The sequence below is a fragment of the Oreochromis niloticus genome, linkage group LG4 (assembly GCF_001858045.2).
Source record: "Oreochromis niloticus isolate F11D_XX linkage group LG4, O_niloticus_UMD_NMBU, whole genome shotgun sequence".
Lineage (NCBI taxonomy): Eukaryota > Metazoa > Chordata > Actinopteri > Cichliformes > Cichlidae > Oreochromis > Oreochromis niloticus.
The window spans coordinates 34,722,983-34,728,870 of record NC_031969.2 but is presented as its reverse complement, the minus strand read 5'-3'; positions in this window follow the sequence as shown (position 1 = coordinate 34,728,870).

The following is a 5,888-nucleotide window of genomic DNA, read 5'->3' as shown; positions in this document are numbered from 1 at the left end:
CCAACATTAGAGATGCTATCACTTGGATTAACATCATCTATTGCAGCACCTTTACCAACATTGCCAGCGTGCCTAGAAGCACCAGAACCATTTCCAGCTGGTAATACATCAGAGGAATCAACACCAGGTGGATTTAACTGAGGCAAATCAAGCTCAGACACCTGATTTTTACTCTGAGAGTTTCCCTTTGCATCATGAAGCCATTTCTTTATCTCCTCCACAAACTCAGTATTATGTGCTCGCACACTTATAAACCAAGCAGTTTGTTTTTCTTGCTCTTCTTGAGGAAGCAAAGGAAGCAAGGTTTCATGCAGACAAGTTGCTTCATTAAGCAACACAGACAAATTCTCTAACTGAGCCTGAACAGTGGAAATATTATCCTCAGATTGTTTTAATTCTTTAATAACCTTTATGACCTTTTTAATTTTATTAATCTTAGTGTGACGTTCTGTTTGAAGCCTTTCAATCTGATTCTCCAAAGCCTTAGCAGTCGGTTTCAGCTGTCTTTTCTTTCCATCTTCATCAACACATTGTATTAATTGGTGTGTCTCCATTTTTCATCAAAGCATTTCAAAATCCAAACGCTGAAATGCACCTATGCCACACAGCTTCATTCCAACACATCAACTTCATGACATTCACTTCATAAAACCTTGGACACACACAATTAACAGGAGCAATATCCCCCACTATCTGCCTATTAAACCTAACTAACTCACCCTAGTCTTCCGTACATACTAGCGGTGGGTATTTATGTACCTCCATACCGTCAGCTGTGAGGAAGACAAACTGTCTTAAACACAAACTGCGGCGGTACTCCCAAGCCAATGGCTTCAGCCGCCTGATGCACAATAACTAGAAAGCAAATCAGTACAATGCCTAGTGCAGCTGTACTGCTGAAACCTAACAGGGGAATAAGACTCCTGAAAGAAATATGTTTTGTGTAGCCAAAGGCTTAATCTAAAAGCGCGTGAACAAAGGCAACAGCAAACTATAAAACTCTCATCAATAAAACTCATCTATATATAAATAATTCAATAAAACCTACAAACTTTTCCGTTGACAAATTATTGCGGCTCCTCCAACCTACGGCCGCGGCAGGCTAAACATGAGGACACAGGTGACGCGCAACAATAAACGCATAAAATACACTCCTGTAACATTTGCTCCTTTATTCCACATGCACCGTCTAATATACAAATCAGCACATGGGATTAACAATTACACCAATGCAAGCGCACAGACTGCACAAACAAATGACTGCACTAACTAAAATGGCTCTAGCTAACTACTATGCCAAACTACAACTTTTCTATAGCATCAATTAGTTCATGAATATACACAAAACCATCAAGTAACAGTCAAACTATTTCAAAATCATTCAAGCTGCGCTCAAGCTGCGTTCAAGCTGCGGTCAACAGAAAGTTTGCCTCATGCTCACCCTACCTTCTGCTCATCAACATCAGGTGCTGTGAACAGGTGAGTGCAACCACATTTATCATATAACACACCCATGAGACACGCCCCACACCCGTCCACCAATACAGTGAGTCCATTTAAACCAACCCACTTAATCAAAAAAGGAACAACTCATATGGCTCCTACACCAGTAGTAGATTTATATTTTACTAAACTATATCAGGAAGAACTGTAACAAGAGTTTAAGTGTAGTGGCGTAAATGCTGTGGCATTTTTAGATTCACCCCTGCATGCTGCAGGTACTGCTCCTAGAAAGAGAGTGCATCTTTTTCTAGCAGCACATTTGCATACAGAGGTGTTTTACTATCATGTTACCTTAATGTAGTGTTTTGTTGGCGTGTAAAAGAAGCTGGCGGTGTTTGGAAACTGCTAAAACACTGCTTTTCTTCACCTTGTAACTATCCAAAGAGAAGGTGAGGAAGGACTTATGATTGTATTTTATTGTGAAAATGCTAATTATAAAAAATAATAATTAGAACATTTAAAGACTCATTAATGGGGCTTCATTTCAGCCAGTTTGCTTCACAGCTGCTTAGTCAACTTTTGCCCAAGATCATTTGTGTATGTAATATATATCTTAGATGACCTTCTTCCAGGCATTTAAGTCTTCTTCTTCTATATGAATACATTCATACAGAAGAATTCCTTCGTGTTATCAGTGATGTAGTTTCGGTCCACCTGCCTTCACAGCACATAAACTTTCTGACTCCGCCTTTTCTTAGATAGCGTGTTTGCCTTTTGGTACCAAAACAAGGTCAATGTATAAAAAAAAAAAAAAAAAGGGGGGGTATTTAGTCCATACTCCATGCAACAGTTCAGTGAAGCCGCTGCAACAAAAACAGCAAAACAAACAGTGTCTTACTCTGAGGGTGCAGATCCATGGCCGAGAGTGAACTCTGGATCAGTCTCTGCTCACTCCTCCAACAAACACACAGTCCACACGATAATAATGCACCTCATCAATAAGCAAGTAGATCCTAATTTCTCTTATGTTATGCATAAAGACGTCTCACATGTTTCCGAAAAAAGCCGTTGGTATAAAACTTCCTGGTTGCTGCTCCTTTTGCAGGAAATCACATGACTCCAGATGTTTCTTGCCAAATACGGTATCGCCCGGCTAAACAAATCCGGCCGGTGAAGCAGACGTTATCGCGGTTCTTCTTAAAGAATCGCTCAACTTGTCCCACATGTCAGCTTTGATTTGTAAGGATCACAAACTGAGATGTTTTATTTTTGTTTAGTTACGCCAAAAATAATAAACAGCATATGTGTTTTCTGTATACGTTACATTATTTTGTCCCCATCACTTTTTGTTTGTTTGTTTACTCAGAACAGACAGGACCGGGGACGGGAAAAGAAAGACGAAGGAAAGAGAGGATGGGGGAAAGTTAAGGTGAACAACACATCAGGGAAACCACGGCAACGACCAGCAAAAGCATCAGTAAGAGTAAATAATAAATATTGAATGTTACTGAGCAGCACACAGGACTGATACTACGCGATATGCTTAGAGGCAGCCAACCAAGACAGAGTGTGTCTGTGTGTACCTGTGTAAGTGTCTAATAGTAGGTGTGGGGAGCCATAGCCCCGCCCCCCAGGTCAGAAGCAGGCATGGAGGAGATCCAGGCCCCAGACATCTACAGGCCCCCCAGAGACGAGAGCCCAAGGAGGACCACCAGAGGTCCCCATGATTTCCACAACATGTATTTTTTTTCATATAGCAAGTTTATCTATTTATTTATTTATTGCATGTATTTATTTATCTGTTCTGGTTTATTTATGTGGCTCATCGCACAGGTGACAGTGAACTGTCACTTCATCCTAAACACAGGTACGCCACAGGGTTGTGTGCTTAGGCCCCTCCTATATTCCCTGTTCACACACGACTGTGTTGCTAAACACGAGTCCAACATCATCATCAAGTTTGCAGATGACACAACCATCATAGGCCTCATCACAGACAATGGTGAGATGGCCTATAGAGAGGAGGTGATGGCGCTGTACGAGTGGTGCCTGGAAAATAACCTGACTCTCAACATCAGCAAAACTAGAGAAATGATAGTGGACTACCGGAAACGACCAGTCGGGGAACACCAGCCCATCCACATCAAGGGTGTCAAGGTCGAAAGGGTCAGCAGCTTCAAATTCCTTGGAGTCAACATCACTGAGGACTTCTCCTGGACCCTTCACACAGACACTGCTATCAGGAAAGCTCGCCAGCGGCTTTACTTCCTGAGGAGGCTGAGGAAGTTTGGCATGAACGCCAACATAACCTCAAATTTCTACAGGTGTGCAATCGAGAGCTTGCTGACGAGCTGCATTACAGTTTGGTACGGAAGCTGCTCTGCCAGCAGCTGTAAATCACTACAGAGGGTGGTGAAGGCAGCAGAGCACATCACTGGCACGAGGCTTCCTGCCATTCAGGACATTTATCTCCAGCGATGCCTCCGTAAAGCACACAGCATCATCAAGGACCACAGCCACCCAGCACATCAGCTGTTCTCCTTGTTACCATCTGGCAGACGTTACAGGAGTCTGTCTGCTCGGACTACAAGACTTAAAAACAGTTTCTACCATCAAGCCATACGACACCTCAACCACAACACTTAAACACACAGCACAGTCCACAGGACACACTCAGAAGCTACCCTGCAGCTTCACAAGTACTCTGTATAATCTGCACACTGGTCACTCCACTTTATTGTTATTGATATTTATATTTAAAAGTGCAATACTGTAATTTTCTGCTGCTCATTCCTGTGCAATATCCCATCGCGCCCCCCCGCCCCCCCCCACCGTCATATTTCTTTTCAAGATTTTCTTATTTAATCACTAGTGTACATATATTTATATTTATATTTATAGATACATATATATTTAGTCATCTTTTCTCTTTTACCACGTCTCTCTAATATTTTGCTCTTTACTATTTTTCTATTTAGTTTTTTTATTATTTTATTTTATTTTATTATATTTTCTTCTACTGTACCATGCTGCTGAGTGACTGCTGCTCCTCAAACACATTTCATTGCAATGTTGACCCTGTGCTAACTTGCATATGACAAATAAAACTGAAACTGAACTGAGAGCACACGATTGAGGAGTGTGGGCTAAGAGAGCCCGCCGTCCTCCCTCTGTGTTCAGAGGCTCAGCATGTGTCTGGGCTGCAGCGCCTCACTGTGGAACGATGAAACGACTGCAGTTACTGTTCCACAGCCCTGTGGAGGTCAGACTGCAGAAGTTGACTGTATTTTAGTGTCAGTTATTCAGCCTGTTATCTGAGAGATGTGACAAAAAGAAAGTTAAATGATCCCATCTGACTGTTTTTAAAGAGCAACAACACCGACGATGAACACAAGCACCAAAGTACTTCATCAGCACCGCTAATGTTTCTGGTGCTTGCTCTCATTTCAATGTCAGTTTCTTTGTTGCAGATGTTTATTTGATGAAATCAAGCAGCTCAAATCTCCTGCGCTGTTCTGGCTGTGAGTATGAACCACTGTCTCTGTTAACAGCTTTCACACAGGGAGTCGGTCCTCCCCTCACGACCTCTGACCTGCCTGGTGTTTACGTCAAAGCTCCATCAGGACTGAGTTTCCGTGGTTACTGCCTCGCGAAATAAAACAGATCTTAAGTGGTAATGGAAACAAACACAAGCTGGTGTAATACAGGGCGACCGTGGTTCAGGGGGTTGGAAGCTCATCTTGTAACCGGAAGGTTGCCGGTTCAACCCCCTGCTCTGTCTGTCCTGGTCGTTGTGTCCTTGGGCAAGACACTTCACCTACCGCCTACTGGTGATGGCCAGAGGGGCCGATGGTGCGATATGGCAGCCTCGCTTCTGTCAGTCTGCCCCAGGGCAGCTGTGGCTACAACTGTAGCTGCCTCCACCAGTGTGTGAATGAATAGTGGAATTGTAAAGCGCTTTGGGGGTCTCGAAAAGTGCTATATAAATGCAATCCATTATTATAATAAATATATATCAGTCTGATTTTACACATTTGTGTGTCTGTGTGCTGATCATTTTTATCTACAACTTTATACATAAATTTGGCTTCACTGAACAGATTTGAAAGGCCTGTTGAGGGTTTAGGTTTTCAGTGACCAACATAAACATGGGTGGGGGTGGGTGGGGGTGGCAGGGGTCATCAGATAAGCAGTTGCCTCATGTCAAGTTTTTTTTTTTTTTTTGGTTGGTGAACTTTACAGAAAATCTGTATTTACTCTCACTCACACACACACACACACACACACACACACACACACACACACACTAGTTTTTGTCCTTTGTGAGGACGTTACGCTGACTTTTGACTGACATGGTGAAGACCCTGAAACACTTGAGTACCCATTAACCAGCGCTGATCTCCCCGCCTGCAGCTGTGACGGTTCATCGTGCGGCGCCCTGCAGT